Source organism: Hippichthys cyanospilos, chromosome 9, assembly GCF_059441005.1.
Source record: "Hippichthys cyanospilos isolate Australia breed blue-spotted pipefish chromosome 9, RoL_Hcya_1.0, whole genome shotgun sequence".
Taxonomy (NCBI): Eukaryota; Metazoa; Chordata; class Actinopteri; order Syngnathiformes; family Syngnathidae; genus Hippichthys; species Hippichthys cyanospilos.
In genome coordinates this window covers 23,144,350-23,171,021 of record NC_142377.1, presented here as the reverse complement: position 1 = coordinate 23,171,021, position 26,672 = coordinate 23,144,350, and the positions used below count along the sequence as shown (strand labels likewise).

At 52.7% G+C, this 26,672-nt stretch overlaps 1 protein-coding gene across 5 annotated transcripts in view; it reads right to left on the bottom strand.

The window, feature by feature from the left end:
• The window catches only part of LOC148419595 (plasma membrane calcium-transporting ATPase 1-like), a 48,679-nt gene extending 32,141 nt beyond the window's left edge, over positions 1-16,538 (bottom strand). For 3 of the 5 annotated variants that reach the window (XM_088424123.1, XM_088424120.1, XM_088424124.1), the window contains exon 1: positions 16,075-16,538. The gene's annotated coding sequence lies outside the window, so the exon portion shown is untranslated. Of the gene's footprint in view, positions 1-967; positions 6,201-16,074 lie in introns of those variants that run through there. The other 2 variants (XM_088424121.1, XM_088424122.1) reach the window with 2 other exon arrangements.
• Between the last annotated feature and the right edge of the window lie 10,134 nt (positions 16,539-26,672).

Genomic DNA, 26,672 nt, shown 5'->3' with positions numbered 1-26,672 from the left:
AGCAAAATCTCAAGCTACGCACATTTAACAAGTTCCCAAAAAATTCACCTTTTCAATTTATTTTCCAACAGCGTATGGTGTGAGCAACAGAGAGCAGGACAAAAAATATTGGAAAAAAACATTGCACATGGAACGAATGATCATTTCCTCACGTTAACGTTGATAGATAAAATATTTGGGCTTTTTTTTGTTTCTATGTGCGACCTGTGCCTCTCTGCTGGCTCAGAACAAATGCACAAATTGTACTTTCCCTTTGCTAACTGAACCTCACCTAAAATTGAATTGTCAACACACACGGGTGGCCCCAAAAAAAAAAAATCCAAAGGTTTGCCCTTTCAACTTCCATTTTCCACTATTTTCAGATTTGCAACCCGTTGTTTTGATGCATTCGCTTCAGGAAGTGGCTCAACATGGCAAGCTAGCGAGCTATGTAAGCTAGCTCTCCTCCACAGCCAGGTTCAAGATGGGAACATTTCCATTTTCTCAAGACAGTTTGGATATCACCATTTAATCAAAATAATACCCCCCCAAAATGTATCAAAAGATGATTTATCCCCCCCCCCCAAAAAAAAACATCCTATGCAAAATGTTCATTTAATAATGTATACTACTGAGCTAATTTTCAAACGGTCGATTTTTAAAACCGCCGATCAAATTCACTTGATTTATTAATCCCCATAAAAAAAAAAACCTCATCGCCAAGCTTTTTTGCTGACATATTTTCGCTTACCCCTTCGCCCTACCAAAAACGTTTTGCCTTTTTTCCACCAATGCTAAAGCTTGAAAGGTCGGAACGCAAAAGGAAGTGGAAGCGATGGGTAGGAAGTAAGAGCGCTCGGACTCCACAAAAGGAGAAGTTGCAGGCGGGTGCGCGCAAGCGCCAATTCCAGCCCGCCGGCGCACATGATCCAAGTGCTCATCGGGCGCTTCGGCACGCGGAACTATTCGGCGGCGCGCAAACACACACCGACGCAATTCCGCGGCTACGGTCACTCGGTCACGATGGCACGTCGGGCTGCCGATCCGACGGCCGCTCGGGAAGGGAAAAAAAACAAACAAACGGGCGCAAAGGTGACATTGACGCGCAGACCTTTGGGCGGCGTCCCGACCAATCGTTTGCGAAATACTCGGCCGCACCCGCCGGAGTCCAAAGGTGAACGAACGCTCCGGCTGCCGCTCACAAAGGCGCAACGGCATGCCGAGCTTTCGCCGGCCGCAAAAAAAGAAAGAAGTCAGGAACTTGGACTTTGTTCTTAGTAGTACGCGGTGCGAACGGTCCTCCGTGTCCAAACCCTTTGCAAATGGCGCCAATGGTGGATTTGCCTCGACCGGATCGCCGCTTGACTTTTCACCACTTGGCTATTTTTCTTCGACGGGATTACGTTGAAGCGACGTAGCTCCGCGGGGCAAAACCGAGCTAGGATTAGCCTGGGTTGTCAGCCAAAGTTAGGGAGAGACTTTGCCACTTGTTACTTTTGCTGGAACCATTTCTCAGCATGTTGACTGATCTTTCAAGGAAAAAAAATTGTGCTATCCAACATAAATCCCTACTGTGTATATACATATATATATAATTATATGTATGAACCTATGCATATACTCTACACATTTATACATACATGTAAATCCATGTTCATACACTTTTTATCATGTGTGTCATTCTATTTATCTATATTATGTATGTTTTCCACTGGCGTCCATTCATGTTTTTCTGCTTTACTGCCGTTACCCTCCTTCCTCCTCTTCTTCTTCTTCTCGGCGCCTCTGCAGACACACCTGCTCTGCATACTAAAGCAGCGAGCAGACTGCTGACTATACACACTCACACACACACGTACTCCCAATCCAAGTATGCAACGTGTTTGCTGGCCACACCCTTCACACACACGGAAAGGAAGTTTTTTTTTTGTTTTTTTTTTCCCCCTTGTTGCACCAAGCAACTGAACGAATGCTTGTGCCCCACGGAAAAGGGATAAACAAGGACAGGCACACACACACACACACACACACACACACACACACACACACACACACTAATAGTGGATTACGCAGACTGGATTAAAGCCGCACGCTTGAAGTGACAAAATTGGCATTTTTCCTCCCAAGAGACACAATTGCGACATGACGGCAGGCTAAGAAGAAAAAGTCGGAGCGGGTGCATCGTGGACGAAACGCCACATAATACATGATGCCAAGTCAGGTGCGTAGGACATGGACTAAAATGCCACTCTGCAACATTTGAATTGTGTCCAAGCAAGTGAAGCGTTTGTCCCTGGTTGAAATGGGGCCGGGCCAACTAAACCCCGCCGAGCATCCCATCCAAGCTCCAGCGCCCATTTGTTTGGTCTCCGTGACCCGTGCGTCAACGTGGGGTCCGGTGCGTGGGGAATATGAATTTGGCGAAAAGCTCTAAAAATCATCATCCCCATCTGACACGCCAAATATCGCCTCCCGTTTAACTCACGGACGTCCTCTCCTTCCTTCTCGTAATTTGCGATCCCCCCTATGGGGTTTGAAAATGAGGGAAAAAAACTCAAATTAAGAAGCGTAGAGTTTTGCCATATAAGACGTGAAGTCACCACAGGTGTGAAAATCCTGTCCGCGAGGGTCGGCATCCTGCACGTTTTCGATGTTTCTAACTCCAGCACGCGTGTTTCAAATGATGACGTCATCAGGAAGCTCAGAAAGAGCTTGAAAATGATCCGAATCATTGGAATCAGGTGTGTTGGAAGAGAGAAAGGTTGAAAACATGCAGGGTAGAGTTGCACAGCCCCGCTTTAAAGAATAGCTTGTTCAAAGCCACGCGGCCAAAATCCCGACGGACGGTTGCCCGTTAACCCCCCCCCCCATCCCAATAATGGTCCCAATAATGACCCGGGGTGTCTTCCATAGGGCGCTCAAACCATTTCCGCAGGCCACAGTTTAGTCTCCATTTTCTCACAATTACCAAAAATGACCACCAAGCGCATAAGGCCCAACTGCCTGCAAACAAGAACATCAGATTGCATCCGCGCACACGCGCGCAAAGGCTGCTTGCAGACAAACCTTCCCACAATTCAAGATGGAATGTTAGCAGTTGTGCTGCACAAAGACACAAAGACAAGTGCTCACACATTCGCATGCAGCGCACGTCACTGTGTTGGCCGTAGACATTGTGTGTGTGTGTGTGTGTGTGTTTGTGTTGAAGCATGTCGACCAAGAAATTCTACTGGTGTGGGAGGGGTGGGGGCGGGGGGGCCGAAAGAGCAGCCGGGAATGCTGGCGACCACACCCGTATCTGCAGTCATGTGACCGGCGGGGAGGGGAGAACGTGTGTGTTTTTGCGTGCGCGGAGGGGGGCAAGGCCGGTTAAGGAAATCATTACGCCGCAGAGACCAAGACGCCCACACACGTACACGTGGCCCGGATGTTCGCAACCTTCTCACCGCGCCCCAAAAAGTCATCGTCCCCATTCTCACTAAAAACAAATCAAACCGCCCGAAGCTAAAACCGTGACGGCGTGCCGGACCGAGGCATCATATTAAGACCGAAACTCAGCGATTTCGCCGTCCCTCTCTCTTAAACGTGACATAGAAAATATCCAAAAATCTGCCATCCCAAAGGCGGCTTTGAGACGATGCAACATCGCGCACCCATTTGAATCGACTTTCCCCCGACTCGGCTTTCCCGATAACCGTCCCCGGCTTCCCGGATGGTCCCGCGTGAGCTAGGAAGTCGGGGCGGCCGCGCAAAGACGCATTCCGCACATTCCCGAGCGGACGCTTTGGACAAGCTGACAGAGGCCCCCGTTGTCTTTTGTGCTCTGCGTGCGTGCCATCGCTAAGATACGGCCGAGCGGGGCGAGCGGCGGACCGGGCCGACCGCACCGCCTTCGGCGCCGCGTTGCTACGGCGATAGCGACGATTAGCTTAGCCGCGGACTGACTATTAACGAGGACGTTGATTTTTTTTTTCCGTCGGGGAAAAAACAAGCGTATGTGATGTTTTCTCACGACTGGGATGTACAGTAGCGCCTTGAGATACAAGTCCACTCCCTCGTAATTGGAGACCGGATAAGATTGGTTGCCTGATTTTTGAGAGATTCGCTGCCGACTCGACACACTTTACAATAGATGCATTATTCATGCACATCCTTTCTTATTACTGTGAAAATAGCCATTGTATAAAAGTTGCTTATGTGCGGCTGCGTATCTTCGCGTTCCGAACGCGAGTCAGCAAAAATGGTTTTGCCACGGAATATTCATACGGGGTCTTCGGCGGGAAGGAATTTCCAGAGTAAATGGGCCAAAAAGGTCAGATGTAAAAACAAACAACTATTTAGCTGCTCGCTTGGATTATTGCTATAGCTCGCAATGGCCGAGAAGTGGACATTTTCTCCATGGCGGAGGATCTTTACGGCGGTTTTTAACCACAGCGTCTGCGTGCGTGCGCGCGCATGTTTGCGTGTGCCTCAGATAAGAGCGCCCGCCTGCAGCTTCACGATAAGCAGACTGTGTAACTCCGCGGCGGCTGTGACGGAGGATCCGGAAGGGAGGGGGGGGTTAAGACACCTCGCGGGATTGGCCCGGGGGCCCCGCCCTATGACGTCAGCGTGGGGACACCCAGGAAATGGCGCGAGGTGGAAAACATGCTGTAGAAACAGTAAGAGTGAAAGGAGCGGTGGGAAGCCACTGTCGTTATGCTAGTCGCTCAGCTAGTTTGGGTCAAAGTAGCAGTAGGGCTTCAAGTCGTAGCCGTGGTAGACTTGACGGTAGTGGCAGAAATACGTCCTGCCGCATCTCCCGCACTCTTCAATTTGAACCCCCACGCAAGGAACTTTCCGTTTTGGGGACGAAAAAAACAACATGACATCACGCTCATGTAAATTCTTCAATGTTTACCTCTGGATTTCAGTTCTAAATCTATTTGTTTACAACACCCCGTTTGAAAAGTGGATATGCTACATATGCTCCGCTTTGGTGGACGCATAACCCGACCCGGCCACCGGTACAGCTTCTATTCTATGTGCATTAGAATGCGGTGCGCCTTATAGTTCAAAAAAGTTTTAAAATAGGCCATTCATTGAAGGTGCGCATTACGGTACAATCCGGTGCGGAAAATACGGCAGTAAATGCAGTAAAGAGATGGAGGAATGTTCACGGCTAGCTACCATGCAATTCGCAGTACATTTTCTTTTCTTCCGTAGCTACTAGCCTAACGGCGAGTGTCAAAAGGTTGGACTAGGACTGCGCGCTTTTCGGGAGTGCTCTCCACGCGTGCCGAGAGCGGAAGAGCAATCAGAGAGCGCCTCTCGACGCTCTCGTTCCGCCGTCCTTTGCTTTGTCGGCTCCGGGGGAGCTGTCGGCGCTGCGACTCGCCGCGTGATTTATCCCTGTTTATCGGGGCCCGCCCGGGGACCGGCAAAGTCGGGAGCCGCGGAAGTTAGCGGGCGGGCGCGACGCTGTCATCGGCGCGACTTTCAGCGCGGTCCGCAATCTCCTCCCGCGCCGAGACGACGCCGGAAACGGAAACGGTTAGCCTGACGACAGACGCTCATTGTTAGCGGACCCTTCCGCCTAAACGAGTAACAACGGGAACAATTCTTTAGCCGGTTAATAAGTCAGGCGGTCAATCTCAATGAGTGTCAGTTGGCGGTGATTAGTCGGGCGCTCCGTCAGCCGCGGCTCGCTAGTAGACCGAGTCTGTTTATGCGCCAGCAAGAGGGGTCCCATCCAGAGGGGTTCACTCGGCGGGTTAGTCGCTCGGTAGCGCGTCGGCCGGTAGACGCGTCACATAAGACGGCCGCAGCGTTTTAATGACGTACGTGCGAGTGAGCGAGGCCCGTTTTGCGACGGTTAGGCACACAGGTAAACAGTCAGTAAGACATGTGGACACCGTTCGTCTGTCCGTGAAGACATCCACTTGCGATGAGTGGCATCCATCTAGCCTGGCGGCGGGCAATCGGAGGGCCGGCGTCACACCTGATTTAAAGCATTAGCTCGTCGACAAGCTCGGCCGGAGCTCGAACAAAACGCAAATCATTTGAATCGGGTGCGTTTGACAGAGAAAAGTAAAAAAACATGCGGACGCAGGATTTGCCCACCCCGATCTAGTCGCTAAGCGAGACAACCGGTGGGGAAAGCGGGCGGAAAACGGCGCCCGGAAAGTTGAGTATTGAAGCGTGGGCCGCTCAGTCCGACGCAGTTGCTGGCTCTTAGCCACTGCTGGCAAGCGGCAAAACAATTAGCAAATTACGGGTTAGCTCAGTATGGGTTGTTGTCAGTTAGCCGTTAGAACCTAGTCAGGAAAGACATCCTGACAGTTTTCAGAGACGTCATTCGGCCGTCGGCGCCCCGTCCATCAGCGTCAATCGGCTAGCAAGCGGCATCGCGAATGCCACCAAGACTTGCAGGCACTCTCAACCGACGTCCGCTCAGTTAGCTTGTCAGTCAGTGCCGTTTAGCATCAGTTAGCCGTTGTCAACTCGTCAACAAATGTCACCGAGTCATTTAATTGGCCTTGTTTAGCCAATCGACCGCTCGGCGAGACGTTCGGGAAGGTTAAATCCATTTAGAAAGTCCTGGCGAGTTGCCGTTGCTTCGTGTCAATCAGGCGGGCAGGCACTCAACCGCTAAGCGTCAGCGCCGTTTAACCACTCAAGTCTGACCTGGATAACGTCATTGCGGCGGGCAGTTTGCCTTTACGCTCCCGCTCAGCTCGGTTGGTTTGTAAACGTGTCGAGTTTCCCTCCGAGTCGTGTGGCGTCGCTGCGATCGCGATAGGCTAGGGCGCCACGGGCAGCTAACCCTAACACGGGACGTCCACTTTTTTGAGCCTTTAACCATGTCAGCTGCTGAAAAAGGCTTGCGAGGGGTACGACGAGGTCGGAGTGTCCGGGACGGCCTTGGTCGCACCTCCACGCCGCCCCGTACCGGCCGCGCGGCGTACAAACATGACCGCCTGTTTTTCTAACTTTTGGTTTTACGCCAGAGTTGGGGTGAAGAGTTTTTGCCCCGAGGCAGCCGAGTAAACGACAACGCTTAGCTCATTTTCGGTACTATTGGCGCACCTTGAAGTTTCGGGGCGGCACGGCTTGCCGGCAGAACCGGGAAGCCGGAGGTTCGATCGTGACCGTCGAAGTGTCCTTGAGCGAGACGCCGAACACCTAGGAGCTCTTGATGCTGCGTCATCCGTAGGTAAATGACCAGTTGGTGTAAACGCTTTGTGTGGCAAAAGTAGAAATATGTCTACTAAGAAGGTTTGACTGACTTCTCGGAGTGTTTTGTTGCCACGCCATGCATTAAGCGCAGCGCCATCTAGTGGATGCGTAAGGCGACCGCTATCGTAGCCTCTACTCTATGCGCCTTATAATGGGGTGCGCCCTATCTAAGAAAACATAGGGCCATTCGTTGGAGGTGCGCTTTATAATCCCATGCGCCTAACAGTGAGGAAAATGGGGCAATTTAATGGGTAGAAATGAGTTAGTTCATTACCGTGCCGGAAAAATTTGCGGCAGCATGTGACAAAACGGAGCGATCGTGAGAGATGGCGCGCAGCTCCGAGTTCCGTCGCGCGACACCAAACGTCGCTCGCGCGAGGCGCCGTTGTGGCCCGTGTGGCGGAATAAAGAAGACGTCGGTCTTCATTAATATGGGACACTATTCACTCGCAACTATTTAGTCAATCGCTTCATTTAGTGCCAGTAAAGGGGCCAATCAGATCAGTTTATTTTGCGTCAACCGGTTTTGACAGCGTGTCTGCGCGTTGGTGAGCAAAGACAGCCAACCGCTTTGAATCTACGCCCTTGAGTCAGTGTCAGCGGCTCTGCGGATTACCGCGCAAGACAAGACAAACAGACAGCGGGAAAAGCGATTCTCCGGCCAGTCGCCCGATCGGAAATTTTCCACCCACCGGGGAGCTCCCGGTGAGGCTCAAGCAAATAGTTGGGACCCGATCTTGAAAATCCTCGCAACTTTCGTCACGTGCGTAATGACGGTCGGTTCATAGTCACAAAAAGACGCGTGAAAAGGATACAAAAGTGGCAAACGGCAACGCGACACCCTCCGTCTATTTTCAGCCTCCGCTGTCACGTTTGACGAGCAAACCGAGCGCGTTTTCGTTCCGGGCTTAGTCACCGAGAAGCATCCGGGAAGACGATTTGAATGATTGCGCCCGAGTCATTATGGATGCGCCGCGTCCGGGCGTTTGGGCCCGGGGGGAGTCCTCTCGACGTCCGATCGTCCATCCCGCTAATTGACCGTCGGCAAAAACGTTTGATGACTTCTCCGTAAATTTTGGTTCCTTCCATTGTTTTTGTTTTGGGCGACCGCGAACCAACAAAAGGCGCTGGCGCGCGTTCGTCCGGATGGCGAGCGGAGACGGCAACTGGCACGGCCGCATACGCTGGCATCCTGGCCATTGCGCAGAGCGCGCTCGCTTTCCACCTTCCTTTTCGGACTATCGTCGTCACCATGATGGATGACGGTGATTCTGGATCTCGGATGACGGCCGGCGGAGCATCGCGCGAGCGACCGAGAAGACGGCGAGGGAAAACGAAAGAACGACAAAAAACTTTGCGGTCTGCTGCTTGTCGGATGGCGTGACGCCACACATTCCCGACTGTTTTTGTTTTTTCCTTTTTTCACGAGGAGCGAACGACACAGGCGGCCATTGGTGCAAAAACAGGTGGGACGGGCGGGAGGAAGGGGCCTCGGGAACGCCCCCGAGATAAGCTCTCCGCACATTTCTCGCAAGCAAAAGCAGAAACATCTGCATCCTACACACAAACGCCCACGCTAGGTGAGCAAATGCAGTCAGGCCACAAGCTGACGAATGGTAGAGGAAGCAGACGGCACGGTCGCGTGACGCGATCACATGATGCGGTCATATCATCCGGGGTGAAAGCTCCTCCCGTCGAGATGGATGGAGCTACGAAACCCCGGACCACTGAGACCCTCTCACATTTAAAAGAACAACAAAAAAAAAAAAAAAAAAAAAAAAAAGCAGTCCTCCATTTGAGGAACCTGCACCATATGGACCTTCAATTCGGGGCGACAAAAACAACAGACTGAAATCGATCAATTGCAGTCACGCTCAAAGTGTTGCTGTCGTTTACTTCTTTGTACTCTCTAACTACGCTTTTTGTATGCTGAATAGTTCCGTTTGTACACACCCGGCTTCTTGTGCTTGAGATGTCGGCGCTCGAAAAGCAAAGTTCAGCGGGCGCCGACTGGATCCCGTTGTGGCCGGCGGGCGGGGCAGGAGGCACAAAGTTTTTGGTTCGATGAATGCTAGAAGCGATATTTGGCTTTGAAAAAAATCCCCTGGAGGTATGAATTCTTCAGCAGTAGGCATTAGCTTACCAAAGAAACAGCTCGAGTTTAGTCTACCACATCAAAGCAAAGCATCCACAAACAACACTAAGCCAAAGCCAAGCTTTTTGCCAAAAGAGAGCGGAAAACTTCCCGCGTTTGAGCACGTCTGAATCGGATTCCAAAGCTTTCTTTCGCTTGCACCACCCCTCAAGAGCGGCCCCGGGTCCTTAAGACTTTTGCCTCCCTCGTGCTCGGGTTGACATGACCGATCGGTAGTACGTGGTAGTTTTAGAGCCGTTTCTTTTTTCTTTCTAACTTCTGATCTCAGTAAGATCCTGGAAGTTTGCTTGCATTTAGACGGGCTCCGACTTTGGTCAAATCTTGTCATGTCGCTAATGGCCAAAAATTGGGATAAGGTGGCGCGGGTTTGGACGCCCGGAGTGGACGGCCCCCAAACAAACAGGGAAACTTCCATAACGCGGCACGGGTCACACACTGGAACTGGGACCCCGGCGCCACATTAGCGACACAAATGTCACTGAACTTACTGTTATTACCAATCAAAATTGTGTCGACAGTCACAAGATTACATAGGAAAATTGTTTGCTTTTTTGGAAAAAAAAAAAGCCAGAAGGTGCTTTTTTAAGGTGCGCCCAGCACCTAGCCGGCGGGAACGAGAGGCCGCGTTGGGTGGCGGCTATGAGGAATTTCCGTCACGTATTTTAGGGACGAGCTGGACTCAAAGGTACACCCTCAGAGCCGGAGCCGGAGCCACGCACACCTGTTTTCAGGAAGTGAAATCCTGAAGGTTGCCAACACAACATGAGAACGCACCAAGCCTCCACTTCCTGTTGGCGGCGTCTCCGCCCACCATCTGTTGACCTGCCCCCGCCGCCACGCCGAGCGGAGGCTGACTTACCGGCCTCTCCGCGCTGGACATTCGGGGACTTTTGCCACATTCCGTTCAGGGCCGTCTTTGTTTGGATGCAAACATTCCGACCGAAGCCAGGAACCAAGGGTCCAGCGCAGCGAGAAGATTAGGGCCAAAACGGCAATTTTTACACCGGCGAAAAATAGAAATTGCCTTTTCGAAAACAGAAAAAAACGCTCTCCTGCCCAAGCGAAAAGGCAACAGGGTTACAAAGTTAGCTAATCTATCAGAACGCAAGTTTACCGCCATTCCCGGCGTCAACGCTTTGGTCCGACGCCTTCCGTACCGCTCGGTGCGCTATGGCGTCTTTGGTTGAGCTGGATGGCGACATCATTTCATGCTAAACTCATGAATGTAGCAATAGTGTAGCTCCTTACGCACGCGCGCGCGCGCGCATGAGGTCCGGGTGCGAGCCGGCTCATCAGTATTCACAGAAGAGGGTTCAAGGGTCGAAAGGTTGACTTATTAAGCGACGCTCCGGAAAAGGAAGGCGCGATACCGTAGCGACGTAGCCACATAACGCCGCGTCGGCCGGCGTGATCGCGTTCTTTTAAGCACGCTTGATTAGCATCGCTCGCGACCGAGCTCGATTTCGCCGCCTTTCCCAGAAAATATGGCGACTTCTCTTATTGTCGCGTAAGCCTCAGGGATGGGGCCGGCGCAACGGGCAACCCGCTCCGCGAAAGATCCGTCCGACGAAACGCTCCAACAAAAGCAAAAACGGCAAAGGCCCGCCCGCCCGCTCCGCAGGCCGCTGATCCAAATGTACATTTTCTGTCTTGTTTTTCCCCGCTTCTCGGCAAGCGAGCGTCGGCGGCAGGCGGATTGATGAGCGTGAGCCCCAGACAGCGGCTTACGTAACGCCGGCGTGGGCGCAGCTCCTGACAGGTGTTTAGCGGGCGGCCCGGCGGGAGTTTGCCCGCCCGCCCGCCCGCTCGGCAGACAGAAAAGGGGGCGGGGCGCTCTCGCCAGAGCGGCTAAAAGCCAATGGGAACGCGCGGGGCAACAAGCTTCTCAAAGGAGTCGTTTTGGGAACGGAGCCGACGGTCTGCGAGCGCTTCCGCCGGCTCGGCAAACGCGAGCGCCGATTGCCCTCCCTCCGTCTTTGCGGCCGCATTTGGGAATCCGCGTCGTCGTGAAGAAATTCAACGCAAAACGCCCTCAAATAAGAACGTGAAAGCGTTTGTTTGATTTTTCTTTTCTCACCCAATTTACTCATTTACGATGGAGAGAGTGACCTTTCGAGTTTTTGGACCGTCTCCAAACAATTAAACCGCGGTCCAAACAACGGATCGAACGACCGATTCGTTGACCGATTTGGGCCTGACAATATTGATTGAAATTCCGATTGAAATACGTTTGGAAGGACGGATTATCAAAACAACGGATTTGTCATTGCTTGCGGTAATCGAGCGATAGTCGCACCACTAATCTTTTCCCCTAAAATTCTATACGCAACGTCCCATAAGGACAAAGTAAGCAGAGCTTTCGGAAAATTTCAGGGTGCGACTGAAGCCGAGCGTTCGTCGGAAAAAAAAACAAAACAAAAAAAACACAGATTACTGTTTACTCCGCCGATTCACGAAAAGAATTCTAACAAATATGTACGTATATTTAAGGATACAAAGTCAAGGTATGGCTTTATGCGCGGTTATAGATTATACCAATGTTGTAAATAGGCGGAGCACATAAAAGGTAAAAAGTTCAAAATACATTTCCGGCCGCTGTTTGAAGGTCCGAGTTCGGTCGTTGTGTCGGTTGGGCCCCGGACACAAACAAAGCGGGACGAAGCCGCGCGCGCTTCCTCCGAGATGGGCGCCATTCATTTTTGGACTTCGATGCGGGACGCGGCAAAGAAAAGCTTTTAGAATTTGGAACGTTTTTGTTTGAACTTTCCGCGTCGTGGAACCTGTCACTTGGAACGTATCGGAAAGAAAGCGAGCGGCCGGCGCAACTGGCGATTTTAATAGGGAAGCTTCATCGGACGTCGATAAATAAGTCAAGCGGCTTTTATGAGTCGTCCCTTCGGGGCAAGTCCAGCGAGCGTCAAACAGCGATGAAGGCCAAGCCTTCTATTATCGGCAAAGCGCTGCTCTGCCGCCGCGTTCCCACCTTCGGCGGAAAGCCCGGCGCTCGCTCGCTCGCTCGCTGGCCGCCGCTGCACTGCGTCCATTCATAATTGATGGCGGCTTACGTAAGAGGCCGGCGAGCGCGCCGGCCACGGCTCGCGGGGGCTTCCCGATTCCCCCCGATTCGCCCCTTCGCGTGGAACACTTTTGCTTCGGTGCACGCCAGGCAAAGGCGAGGAGGGTTCCGAGGCCGCGCCGCTGCAAGAGTAGCGCTTTGGAATTTTTTCCTTCAGAGACTTTTACATGACTCTCGGGTAGAGCACCTCATCGAATTATCGTCGACGGTTCCGCTCGTTCCCATCTCTCTCACGGCCCGAGTTTCCGCGAGCTTTGTAAGAGGCTTGCGGCTCGCCGGGATTTTCCCGCCCTTCCCCGGGCTACGGGAACATTTTCCCGAGTCTACCCCGAGCGCCGGGCTTCGCGAGCTTTCTGCGGAAAATACGGCGGGGCCGTGACAACGTGGAAAAAACGTTGGCCCAGTTTTTCAATCGGTTCTTGGCTCCCCCCCGTTTCGCGGTGACGCGCCTAGTCCGAAATCCTAGAAACGCATACGTTTCCTGAAGATTGCGCCTATCCTTTCGGCCCGGAAATTCATCGGCATACGGCACGCTCGTCTGTTGTGAAGACTTTGCGCCGCGCTCGGTCTTCTGGACGTACTAAAACGCAAGCGGGCAAAGCCGCCATTGCGCAGTCGGCCACTTTGTTGGCTCGCCCGGCTGCCGGGGTACCCGTCGGCAATTCATCCAATATGCGCCGAGTGGCCGCTACGCGCGTAACTCTTGTTTGATGTCCGCGCCAGTGGCCGTATTTACGCCGCGTACTTCGCCGAGAGGTTCGCCGCCGAAGACCGGGCCCAACGCTATCGCTGCGAGCCGACGCCCCATCCGGGCAGAAGCCAAAACGGCGGCCGCCAAACGCGCAAGCTGACGAAAATGCCGATCCGGGGTGTCCCCGCCAGCGACTCGCTCGATTAGCATCGCAACCTGACGGAGCGACACCTCGGAATCGGCCGGCGCACTAATTGAATACGCGGCGCGCGGCGTGCCGCCGCTGCGGGTTCCCCCGCCCCCCCCCGAGGCCCACCCGACAGCGGCTCTTAATTTCCCAGCACACTCGCAGGGGCACTGTTGCGCGTTTGCTGACAAGATGCGACGCCGGTGCCGACGTTGCAACATTTACACCGGGCAAGCCATATTTGCGCATTTTGAATGGACGGATGACACCGCCGTTGCACGCCAGACCACGCGTCGGCACCGTAGATCGAGAGAGTTCCCAAAGCAAAGGTTGGAATGGTGCAAAAGTCCTAGCTGAGCCCCCGGCATTGCATTTCTACTTGGGGCTACCACCCCGGAGTAACTTGCAAGCAGGGCGCAACGGAAATGTTTCTATTCGGACCTCAAAAGCACCGGTGGGTGCCAGCGAACAACTTACTGTATGATATTCGCAGGCTTTTCAATGACTTCATGGAGCGGCTTAGCCCGACTTCCATAAGGCAACCTTCTCGCTATGCATTGTAGTACTTGTAGTTGACGACAGGCTTCGATCCAAGAACTAAATGTTGCGGGGGGGAAAGCTTTTATTTTGCCGCGGGGGAGCGCTTTATTTCATGCAACGCGTAACATTATTTCTGCATAAATTTCTGCCGCCTAAAGACTCGATCTGGCGTGAGAGTGCTTTCATTCTCGTATTTATTGTGCATTTCGGTGCTAAATTCAAACTTGAATTGGTCCGAGGATTGCTAGTGATGTTAAAGAGAGAAGGAAGAAGATGATTTTTTTGGAAACCCAGCTGGAAATAATCAAGGAATACGAACAAATCTAAGATAGCCTAGCCTAGCCTAAGCTACACTGGCTAGGGAATATGGCCGGTAAATAAATCCTTTATAGATTTTTTTTATTTAGGATGTTATTTTATTGCATGCATGTATGTTATATATAAGTCGCACTTACTATACTATTTTGATACCAATTTTTAATACGTATGTACAATTTTGATATCTTTTCTTGGGCTTTGACAGGCATTAGCTAATTAACATAGGTTTTGTCACTTCCCCTTCCCACCACCACCCCGAACAGTTTGAAAGGAAAGCCGGCGAAAGGCGCTGTGCGCTTGATCTTATCTTAGCCTGCTTTCCACTTCTAACCTCCGCTATGCTACACATGTACTTATGAAAAATACTTAGCGACTACCTCCTCCAGTTTTGTGCATGTCTAGCACTTACTAAGCGCACCTCCTCAGTCACCGCTGGGAGAAAAAGAGCATGCCGTGGCAGGCTGTGGATGATACTTGTTGGTTTTACATTGGCCCGGCACCGCTCTTCAGAATCACGTACTCGCGCGGCCACGGTTCGGGAATCCCCGATAGTCGGCGCACACCCACCGCCGCCACTCGTTTCTTTCATCGAGGCCCGCAGTGACGCACCCCCATTTGGAGCCAGACAGACAGTCAAGTAGTGTTTTGAGCTACAAGTACCAGACAAAAGGCAGAAGAACGACGGGGGAATATGCAAATGTACATGTGCCGCCGTTAAGTAGATCACTCGCTTCCCTCCTGCTCTCAAAAAGGGGGCGAAATCAGAGCGGGTGCGCCAACAATTATCCTCTCGCTCCATTCAATTTCCTGCAAATGGCTTCTGAAGATGCGGGGGGGATGCGCGAGCTCCCCTTGCACCCACAAGAACCAAAAGAGTGCGGTGTTGGGGTGAAGCAGCATCTGCGGGAGGAGGACAGCAATGCCCTCGTTTGGAGGTCACAAGCTGGAGAAGATGCGGGATCCCCCCCCCCTCCCCCTCCCCCTCCCAACGCAATAAGTCAAGACACACCCAGATGGAGAGGGGGAGGGGGGACCGAGAAAATGACAGGAAAGGAGGAAGAACAAGGGGAAAAAAACAGAAGTGACACTGTTCATTCTCCAAGCGGGTGACATCACGGTCGCTGTTTGTGGAAAATAAAAGTGGCTTTTTTGTTGCGCTTTTGTTTTGCAGGCTGGCCCGGCTCGCGCTGCTAATGCCGGGAAACCACTCCAACAGGAAGAACGAGCTGGCGCGCGACAGCAACCAGTGTGCACCAGGCTAAAACACATGCGCTGGCTCAGTGTCGGCCGAAATCCGCACGCTCCGCTCGCATTGCACCAAACCGCCATTGACTCGCGGGGCGCTTATGACAAGCCGCCGGCCTGGAGGGGCTCCGGGGGGACTCGGCGAGTCCGGCATTCGGCCTCAGACACGTTGAAAAGCCGCACTGCCGTTCGGCGTATCCCGGCCGCGCCGCCGCGTGTCGCATTCGGCCCAAAAGGAGCCATTGGGAGGAAGCCTTCCGCCTCGCGGGTAGCGCTAGCAGCAACTGGTCGGCGGGCGCTGGGCACCGCGTCCCAAAGTTCCGTTCGGAACCAACTTGGGAGCCCGCGGACGAAAATACGCGTCGACCGCGCGACCATACGCGAGCCGAGGCGTCAAAGTGTGCCGAAAGTTGCGGCGAAAACTCCGCCGAGACTTGGCCGAGGGCTGCCTCGAGCCGAGCCGAGCCGAGCCCCCGCCCCGCGGTCCTCCCACGCCAGCGGGATCGCTCACTTTGCGGCAACTGCGGCCGCCAGCCCAAACATTTCAAACCGACAAAGTGCTTTCACACCTGTGGCGAAAAAAAGGCCCGAAAAAATGGGCAACCGGCGAAGACGGAGACGACGGAAAGCCCGAAAACGAGCTCGTAAAGCAGCTTCAAACTCACCGAGCTAGCCGCGACGTCGACGTGAAAAGGACCAGCGAAGTTTGGGCTCCGAAACTAGCCGAGGCGCTTACCTCTGTCGGGGTGTGTGTGTGTGTGTGTGTGGGGGGGGGAGGTTCCGCGTTCGAATCACGTCGGCGTGCTGGGCTTCCTCACTGCGCTTCGTCCATGTCCCAGCGCGGCGGCAACTTGGCTGGACCGCAGCGGCGGGAATTAAAAAAAAAAAAAAAAAAAAGCCAAGCGGGGAAGGGAACTGTTAGGGCGAAGGAGGATCGAAAAAAAAAACAAACAAACGAAAACAAATCGATAGGGTCCCCCTCGTTCGAAAGCGAATTCACACTGGGGTAAGGAGGGAGGGCAGGGGGTGGGAAGCCGCCCGTGACACAGCACTGCAGCGCCGCAGAACGCAGCCCGGATCCTTCCCGATTGGGTCAGAAATCAATCGGATAACAGGGAAGACCAAGTAGTCCTCCCCCTCCTCCTCCTCCTGCTCCTCCTCCTCCTCCTCCTCCTCCCCCTCCTCCTCCTCCTCCTCCTCCTCCTCCCCCTCCTCCTCCTCCTCCTCCTCCTCCTCCGCCTTGTCGCCGGAACACACGCAGGGGCGGGAAAGGCGTGAGAGCCGAGACGAGACGAGATCCGGTCAAGAAGCCGTCGGAGGGGGCTGCCGCCGCTGCTCGCTATCAGACACGCTTTCGGGCTTTGGGCTCGGCTGCGGCAGCACCGCAGAGTCCCGTCTGAGAAGCGCCTTTTCCGTTAGGGCCGGGCTGGCCGCCTTGGCCGGGAGGGGGGAGGGAAGGCGGGGCCAGTCTGGAAGACTTTTTAAGGTGGATCGCCTCCATCACCGCGACCCCATTTTAATATAAAACACGCTGCTGCGCCCCCCTCCCCTACCATTCTTATTCTTGTAATATCGACTCATCTGTTCTCTTTACCGTGGCCTCCACGCGTGTAGCCGGATTCTGGAAAAGTTTATCAGGAAGTATTAAAAAAAAAAAACAAGTGTGATACAATTTCATCTGGCCTCATGTTTGTGAAGTTCTGGCTTTTTGTTTTTCAAGACGAAAATCAGAATCTTTTCAGGGCCCTACCGAGCGGAAACCAAAATGGCTGCCCGAGTACAAAATGGCACGCTTCCTGGGGTCTTTTTTGGCGCCGGTCTCCACATGACAGACGTAAACCTCCGATGGCCACGCCAAGTGTTTTCTGGGGCCAAATTGTCAAATGGTAACAGAGGGCCTACACAATTTGCTCCACCCGCATCTGCTGACACCATGTCAATTTCCTTGAAATTTAGGCTCGCTCATCCAGAACGGTGAATCTCAAATGGTGACATTTTAACAGAGGTTCCCGAGGTAACAGCAATCCTCAATTCTGCGCCGTTGCAAAGTTGAATAAATCAGACACCGATGACAGCGAACTTTTTTTTCATCCAAGAAATGCTTTGGGCGATATAAGGATGGGTGCTGAAAAGGGCTGTGTATTAGCCTTGCCAAGTGTGTGATGTAATTGCGTTACACTAAGGATCGGCATCATTTTTCTTTCAATTTAAGGCACTTTGTCTTTTTTTTTTCAGTTTTAGACTAACCTGTTCAAATGCTGTAAAAATGTCATTCGCCGTTGTTAAAAGTTGATTGATATCGCTTTCTTTTCTCGACGGTAGAAAGGATACAGGTTTAGATGTAAATTTTTAGAGACGCAACGAGTGGGGGGGGCGTAAAGGTTTTTCTCTTTTCTGAGGGGGTCTTTGCAAAAAATAACTGAGAACAGTAGTTAAGGGGCACTTGAATAAAATGAAATTCAAAAGGAATATCTTGCAGGGGGCACCTTGTTAAAAAAGACTGAGGACCCTGAAATGACAGTTACGTTTGGTTCAAATCTGTGCAGCGATTGGACAAAAGGACTAGGACAAGTATGCATTTGAAAGACTAAAAAATTGCGGGAAAAAATGGCCGTCTCAAAACAAAACAACTTTTTTTTCGTTCATGTTTTTTTTTTCGAAGGAGTGGTGGGGGTGGACTCTTGATGGACATCAGCCAAACATTATGTTGCTAAGTGTACCGGTTTGTTTTTCTTATTTTTTTTTATTCAGCTGAGACCGAAACGTCATTTGAAAAGTACAAATTGCGGCCATCCTTTTTGTCCTTTTAGGCATTGACGTGCGAGACATTTTAGGGAGCCACTCACGATGACGCAACCCCTGGATTTGTGTGTATTTAATACTGTATGTACCCTGCGGTACATACAGTATTAAACGTGAAGATGAATAAAGTAAAACGACTACATTTTTGCAGCATACTTTTGATCCCGATAGTCAGGTTCGGGCAACCTAGAACATTTGCTAAACAACGAACCGGAAGGAAAACAAGCAGCTTTTTTTTGCTCGGGAGGAGAGCAGACCGGAAGCTTCCACCTTCTCGGATCTCCTCGCGGTCCGGTCCCGCCGTCCGTCTGCTCCTCATTTCTTAATTTGGCCCGAGCGCTTCCCTCGAGTGTTGGGGGAGACTTATGGCTACCGTGCAAACGGTCAACTTGCGATCCGTTTCGCGTCCGATTCCCGAGAACATCAAATCCCGCCCCGCGCTGCGCCACGGGAGACGAGTCATCTTCTCGCCCCTTCTCGGCAAACGATTGCCATCCGTGCCAAATAGCAGAAGATGAAGGAAACCTCTCGATGAGCTTTTGTTCGTAAAATACATCATACGTACGGAACGCGTGACAATGTGAATGAAGGAATAGATACGTTGAAAAGGTCATAAGTAGTAACGGCGAAACAAAAACATCCCGCGGAAGGAAAAAGCCGATCCCCGTCGAAAGATGTCGCGGCGCAACAAGGAGCGCGGTGAATTGAAAACCGATTCGCTCCAATCAAACGGACCTGTGGCGGGCGGCTAATTTCGGACACTGGGTGGCACCCATGTACACACGTGACAAAGAAGTCGCCATGTCACGTCAAATTACAGAAGACCAACAATTCACCGACCGGTTCCATGAGGTGTCGCGAAGCTTCCTTTTCCCCTCGCTACTTTATTTACCGTCCTCGTAACGGCCGTGTGGCGCGTATGCGAATAACGCACTTTTGCGACTTAGCCTTCGCCGCGAGAGACGAATTGCAGTACGTAGCTGTGGACGGACCGTAATTGCCAAACTTTTCTCGAGCATCTCGGCCCTCCCGCGCCCACGCCGACCGAGAACCGGGCCGAGAACCCTTTTCCACTCGGCGGGGGCTGCAAACGAGCACGCGTGCGCCTGCGAGCGCAAAAAAGAAAAGGGAATGCGCCATTTGAAAATGAATTTGCTCTTAATTTGAAAAGAAAAAGTGGCAATTCCTGTCACAGCACGAAATTGGATTTGCAGAATCCCTGTTCAAATCTCCTACGCTCCATTTGCAGAAGCGCTTACCTGTATCATACAGCGCCCATGTGTGGAAAACTTCAATGCACCGTACACGGTAAACGTGTCTTTGGGATTGGCTGAGTTGGCGCGGTGCACGTCTTAGACAAGTCGATGACATGGACGTAACTTCCTGTCGAGGTGCACGCAGTTGTCGCTGTCGTGGCGAGTCACGTGACGTGGTCCGTCTTTCACCTGCCAAGCACGCTGTTGTCACAACACGCCATGTGGCTAATGTCAATAACGTCGGTGTGGAGTAACAGCGGACGGTTTGGGTGGGTAAGCGTCCGTAGATCCGCTCGCGAGTGGGACTATTCGTGGCGAGATGGGAGCTAAATGGCTTGGGACGAAACTGCGGTGCCCGTCCGCCCGTCCGTCCGTCCGTCCGTCTGTCTGTCCGTCCGTCCGTCCGTCCGTCCGTCCGCCCGTCCGTCCGCCCGTCCGTCCGTCCGTCCGTCCGTCCGCCCGCCCGTCTGTCTGTAAAACCGCAATAACTACGTGAGGGGTCTCTTGATTTCGTTGTTGCCGCACGAGACATGACATTTCAAAACCGCGCAAGCAACAACCGCAAACATTACAAATACGAAATGAATAAACTTGAGAGCAAAACGGCAGGCCCATCGAAAAGCTCATTTTTTTTTCCTATAAGATGAGCTAACTAGCAAGCTGTTCCATAAAGTGCAATCGCGGAAGAGCGTCTGGCTTCGCGTTTGAATGAAAGCTGTAAAAATGTCATTTTCAAGTCCCGGCGGGAAAGATGAGTGGCCGCGTACGCCACGTCCGCTCTCCTGATGGATAGGGAGTGTCGCGAGGCTGACAAATGTGAGTAAAAGAGTAAAAAGTGTGGTGTGTGTGGGGGGGGAGAAAAAAAAGTCAAAGGTTTATGTGCACTGCTCCTGACTGATCTCGTTGTCTCCACTGTAATAGGCTCATACATCACTCTCGTGCACCTGCAGAGAACGCACGCGCGCTTGGGAGACGGTGGCCGCATCGCACAAAAACAATACTGGCAAAAGCTGCAAATGTTCAGCACGTTGAACGTACTCATATCAGGAGCAGTCGAGCGTCTGTGCGTTCCTTCCACTCCTTGCCTGCAGGTGGCGGCAAAATGCATTCGCGTTTCAAGAGCTGCATGGTCGTGTGTATAGGTGGGCCATACGACGAAATTGGTATTCCGTTCACTTCCCCGAGCAGCAGACTAGGTTCCGTAAACGAGCATTTAAATCAATCGCAATAAGCAACGAGCGGAGGCAAGGGTGCTAACAATGTAGTGTCGAAAATCAGGCGGTGCAAAAAAAACCTGTTTTTGGATTTTGTCCATGCGCGGAGTAGGAGGCGGATTGGTTTGTGAGGGCTTTGTCGAGAACCCGGGCGGCCCGTGGGTAGAAGTCTGGCGGCATTTCAAACGGGTTGTTTTGCGGGTGTGTCCCGTCCTTGTCGATGTCGCGCGTTCTCCGCGGAACCCCGCCGTGGTAAATGTCTCGATGGCACGCCGGAGCGCCTTCCCGTATTGCGCCGCGCAGGCGCCAAAAAAGCGCAGTCTCCGTTGGGACTTTTCCATGATCTGTCGAGTGTTGCGGGACCGGGCGAGATCCTCGCCGATGTAGGCGCCGAGAAATTTGAAGGCTTTCACCGTCTCCGCCTCAGTCCCGTCCACGAATGGCGGTTCGCGCGGCCCCGCCTGCCGCCCGGGGTCTACGATCGCTTCTTTGGAGTCGTCCGTGTCGAGGCGGAGATGGTCGCGGCGACGCCGGGCCGCGAGCCCCGCCGCCTTTTTCCCGTACGCCGCCTCGGCAAAGAAAAAAAGCGAAATATTTATCTCCGATTTGGATCTGGGTGTTTTGAGGGAAAACCTTTTGCCGGCATCGGTCAGCGGTCAGATGCGTAGCGAGCGAGAAGAGGGAGGCTGTTTGAGAGCGCGACGCTAGCGCCGGCCAAAGCTTTTCGCATCCCCGAGGGAGGCGCGCGTTTTGCTTTTTGTCGGTGTGTCTCCATGGCGTACGCGAGCGGAGGCTGCGATTTCCAATCCATCAGACTTATGTAATGGAGTCGCTTCCCGGGGTCAGCATCCACCTACGCGCGCGCGCTCCACCATAAACGTGTCCATAGATGCGGCTGGATGTGGTCTCCATGGCGACCTTCGCACGCAATTCCGATTATTTTTATCAGCGAAAAGCCCGAAAGATCGAGCGAAGGCACCGAGCGAAGGCACCGACGTACAGTAAGCCGCACCGAGGTCTCGGGCGGAAGCGGGATTTAGCTTTGGCGCGACCGGGACGTTCTGGCGTCTGACCGCGCCGCTCGGCCGGCTTCCGTTTGATGTCGGGCCGCCCGCGGAAACAAAGGTGACAAACGCGGCGAAGGGACGCGCTCAAAATCCGGCCCGCAGCTCCACGAGCACTCGGAAAGCGGCGGAGGGATTTTTGGAACGGAGCTCATCTTTTTTGACCGTACGTACCGACGCGCCAAGCCGGTTCATAACGCCGGTTCGCGACGATGTGACCGATGACGAAATAGGCTTCGCCCGAACATTTTTTTCAGTCGTCGCAAAAGAAAGGAAGACACCGAAAAAGGGACCAGCGAACCGGCCTGCTGCTCCGTTTCGTTGCAGCGCTTCAGCTAGCCGGTTAAGTCACTTCAGAACCGTCCGAGAAACCGAGAGGCCGGTCATAAAATGAGTTCAAGTTGTTTTTGACGCACGGCATGCGGCGACACGGAAAAAAAAAAAAAGAAATCGCCAGCTGAGTAGCATTCGCAAACATTCTCCGGCGAAGGAAAATATGAGCTCGCTGAAAACAAGGGTCTCCCGTTTCATATTGTTTTTTTGCGCTGGCCGACAGGAGTACATAAACAAACTGGCTAGCCGGCTAGCTAATTGTCGATCGCAAAATGAGTTCGAGAACCGAGATTGCAAAATCGATCAAAATAGCCCATCGGCTTCACGCTTTCTGTATTTACAAAAGTACGTAAACAATCAAACTTGCTAGCTAGCTGCCAATCACAAGTTAACGAGATCTCCCTTCAGGTTTTTTGCATCGAAAGGAAAAATGACCAAACTATCCTTGCAGATAAGCGACTACACGAAAGCACAAATGAAAATAAATAACAAAATAGAACCAGGATTCCAAAACCAACCCAGGTGAAACTCAAAATAGCCTCTCTGCGTCAAGCTTTTTTGTCTGTAAACGAGCAAACTCGCTAGCTATCTAGCTAGCTGGCTAACTGCCAGTCTCACTTCAGTTTTTTGGCATTCGCCAGAAAAACCATGACATTATCCTTGTGGCTAACCAACTAAGAACTAATCCAAATAAGTAAACTTTAAGCCCGGGTAGCCCGGTTAGGCTAAGCCCGGGTGAAAACATCCAAATTGTCTGTACACGTCAAAAACGGGTGACAAAATATAGTATAGCAAGCGCTGCCTATATATTGCATTCTCCATTATCTCCGGCTTCCATACTAATCATCTTCTCCCTTAAACAGCGGCAGCAATCTCCAACCGGACCCCCGCCTCCAAGACAGCAGCGAGGAAGGGGAGGAGCAAACGCAGGAGGGGGGAAAGCCGAGAGGCAGTTGCCTGAAGAGGGAGGCAAAAGAGCATAAACGCAGCCGACCCCGCGGGTCGCGACGGTCGTCGAGGCAGCAAAGCAGGAACGGTGCCGCTGTAACCCGGGGGTCCACTGTATTTACAAAAGCAAAACAATCATGCACTGCCACTGACAGAAAAGAGTTCTCCAAAGCTTTCGCACTTCTCTGAAAAATGATAACGCTGTCCTAGCAGCTGAGCGGCTAAACAAAATTCCCCAACACGAGAGAGCCTCTTGGCTTGTACTGGGAAAAAGAAACGACGGCGGCGCCCGGTTGTGACATTTGTGGCCCACCATCTTGTTTCCATTTGCCTTTGACCCGGGAGCACCTTTTTGCAAGGCTGTGTGCCCTTTCTTTGGCATTGGAAGCGCCAGGAGGAAGCAAGGCGGTTGAAAGGTCGGGGGGAAATCCGCGCGCCCCTCGATCCCGGCGGGGGAGGGCGCCGGGACGGAGCGGGAACTCCCCGCCGGGCAGGCCATCATTAGCGCCCCGCGCCGGCGCCATCAACCTTTCGTCAGAACGCCACGACTAAATCTCCGGGCGCCCGGGCGGGACGCTCATACTCCCGAGATCCTTTTCGCCCGCAAATCGGCGACGACAAAAAAGACTTTGGCGCCTCGTTTTTGTCAAACGTCGTTGCGGCGTGCGTCTCTGGGCTTATTTGATTCGGTGACTCCGGAAATCCCATTGCGTGACGCGGTCTGTTTGGGGCAAAAAGAAAAAAAAAAAATCATCCATCATCAATATTGACAAGGGGTCACCGTGAAAAGCTTGACAAAACGAAGGGACGCAACATTTTGCGAAGCGGGCCCCAGAGCGCAATTTAGCCGCACGGTGCTTCGTGCTCCGATCGGTTCGCTCTTCGTTCGAAAAGATGCGCGTCCCGGGACGAAAATCTCCCCTCCCCCATGAAAGTACCCCTAGGAGTACTCGTCCCGCCATTTGAGAAGCGGCGGTTAGCACGCGTGCTAAACGGGAACCCGCCGACGGCGCTTTGCGCTCTTCGCTAGCATTAAGCTAAGTGGACTTAAAGCGTCGCGCTCGGTAGGAAACGAGGCGGCGAGGCTGTGCGCGCCCGTACGTACGTACGTTCCGGATGATTCGATCGGTTCCGCCCCGGCGCAACGGAGCTGGAGTAACGCAACTGCGCCCACGCTCGCGGCGCCAAAACACCTGATGGCATTTTTCACTTCAAGTCTGCAACGACGCATCAACACATCACCCGAGTCTGCGCCGGCGTCCAATCGCAAACTGCCCTTCTGGGTACGCGTGTGCGTGCGTGTGTAGGCGGGCCTTCTCTGGCCTTTTCCCCTCCCCTCCCACGTCCTCCATCTCCGGCGTAGCATTAGCATGCAAGCGGTGCACTCGCTGCGAAGGCGCGCGCACGCTAGCACGCGCACTCATGTAGCGCACCGGCGCTCGCATTTTGTACATATCAATGAGATGTTTTCGTTTGACGCGGAGCCCGCGCTATAAATGACACGTTAGCGCGCGCGCACCGAACAAGCCGCACACGCGCGCGACTGCGTTGAGTCTCCGCAAGGACATTCGCAGGCGGTGTTTTTCCTCATCCTTTCTTTCTCGGCTGGAACTCGAACAACACGAAAGTACAACAATGGCACACGCACACAAAAGATTCCCAAGGAAGAGAATCCCTCCCGCAAATAAGCGCACACAAACTATATGACTGTTTCATTTTGTTGCGTTCACTGCAAGCAATTTTTCAACGATACTCTACTTCGTCGTGCGAATTTTGTCCACTGGGGGTATACGTTTACCGCGTGTGGCGTCAGGAGTATTTACTTTGGATTACTCGCCAATAAAATATGCGGAAGGCAAAATCCTGCTTGTAACGGACACCTATGGAAAAGCGTTTTAGCTAAACCCCCACGACTAAAAAAAACTGAGCATTTTCCTTGGAAAGAGGGTTAAATAGCAATTCTAGGGAGAAAAAAAACACAGACTATTTTCGAAAGAAAAAAGATGTGTTTGAACGTTTTAATTTTTGCCCTTGAAAGCGTCCGCATATTGCGCGGTGAAAAGCGGTCCAGAAGAAATCGGTTGGCCTCAAACGATGAACGCTTGAGCGTCATCGCGGAGCCCGACGACTGAAAACGTATTTCATTGAAATCAAAGGCCGTGTTTTCTTTCCCCTCTGCCCAGCACAATTTGGTCAAGTCGGGCGCCGTACACTCCCTTGTACGCGTTTGAGCTCCGACGCTATGGCGCCGCCCGGCGGCTAAGGCGCGCACGTCCACCGAAGGGAGGACGCGTAGGCTCGATTCGCTTGAGCGTGACGCAGGCGCTGCGGCGTCGTCGCATGCGGGCGCCATGGCAACAAGAGCAAAGCTGCGCACGTCACTCTGGCCCTTCACTAAAGAGAAGAAAAAAAAAAGACTTTATTGTGACATACTGGAGCAGGCGTGCAATTACACTTCCGTGTCGTAAATGACAGCCGACGGCATTTGTGCAGGTTTGCTTTTTTCGCTGGGGATTTGCGACGAGGGGTGGGAGTGGGAGGCCCGAGCGTCGGAGAACCGGACAGTAAACGCGTTCCCTAAGCCCGAAATGGAAGCTTAAGCATCCCAACACGTTTCCTCACCCCAGCTTCTAAAAGCAAGCCTCGACCCTCAAAGAGAGGTCCCAACTCGCCCCCCCCCCCCCCCCCCCATGTAAAACACACACCCTCAAGACTTTATCGGGGCTCCGTTAGAAAGAGCTCAATCAAACTTTTGAGTGGAGCGAAAGTCGGTAAACGAAGCTTGAGATCGTGTGACGATACAATCTCGCCCTTGCACCGATTGCGCTTTGATGTTGACATTTTTGATGACCGAGCTGAGCCGCTTTGAATCTTTCCAAGACGCGGTCTCAACTCAAACCTTTGGCGAGCCCGCAAACGGTCACTTCGAGGGCTTTTTGGACGTTTTGGAAACATGCTCAACGGCGTCCTTGATGACGGCTGGAAACCACGTCCCTCGACAGGCGCTACCGGCTGGATAGAAAAGGCTGCAAAACACGACAGACACCAAAAAGCGTCGCGCTTCTCTTCCGAAAACGCCCGAATGACACTGGATTGAAATGGAACGAAACTGGAATGAAAATGGATGAAACGATTCATTGAGCAATTGGCTGTGCCGGCAACAGGTTGAGCGGTCGGCTCGCGCGGAGCAATGCCGCCCTCTACTGGTAAACAGGAAGAGGTGCATCACTCGCCGCGCCAACCCTACGGAACAAGCAAGCGTTTGATCTTCCGGCGATGCGATCGATGGGCACGAAAGGGTTTCTTTTTCTGACTTTTGAACTTCCGACTTTTTGAACCATTTGGGAGACTACGTACTCACGTAGGCGAAAGGGGTCGAGGACACGATGACTTGACTTTGTTTCAAAAACGCGACGTTCCGAATCATTTGGGAGACAACGTACTCACGTAGATGAAGGGGGCCGAGGACACGATGACTTGACTTTGTTTCAAAAGTACAATTTCGTATTCGAAGCGTAAAACCGTTGTCACGCATCCACAATCAGACCACCGGGCGCGAGTCTGCCGTCCCGACTCTGCCCCTCCCGATGAGCACACCTGTGCTCCAATCAAAGCCGGGTGACATTTTGCCAAGGTCAATAGTTTC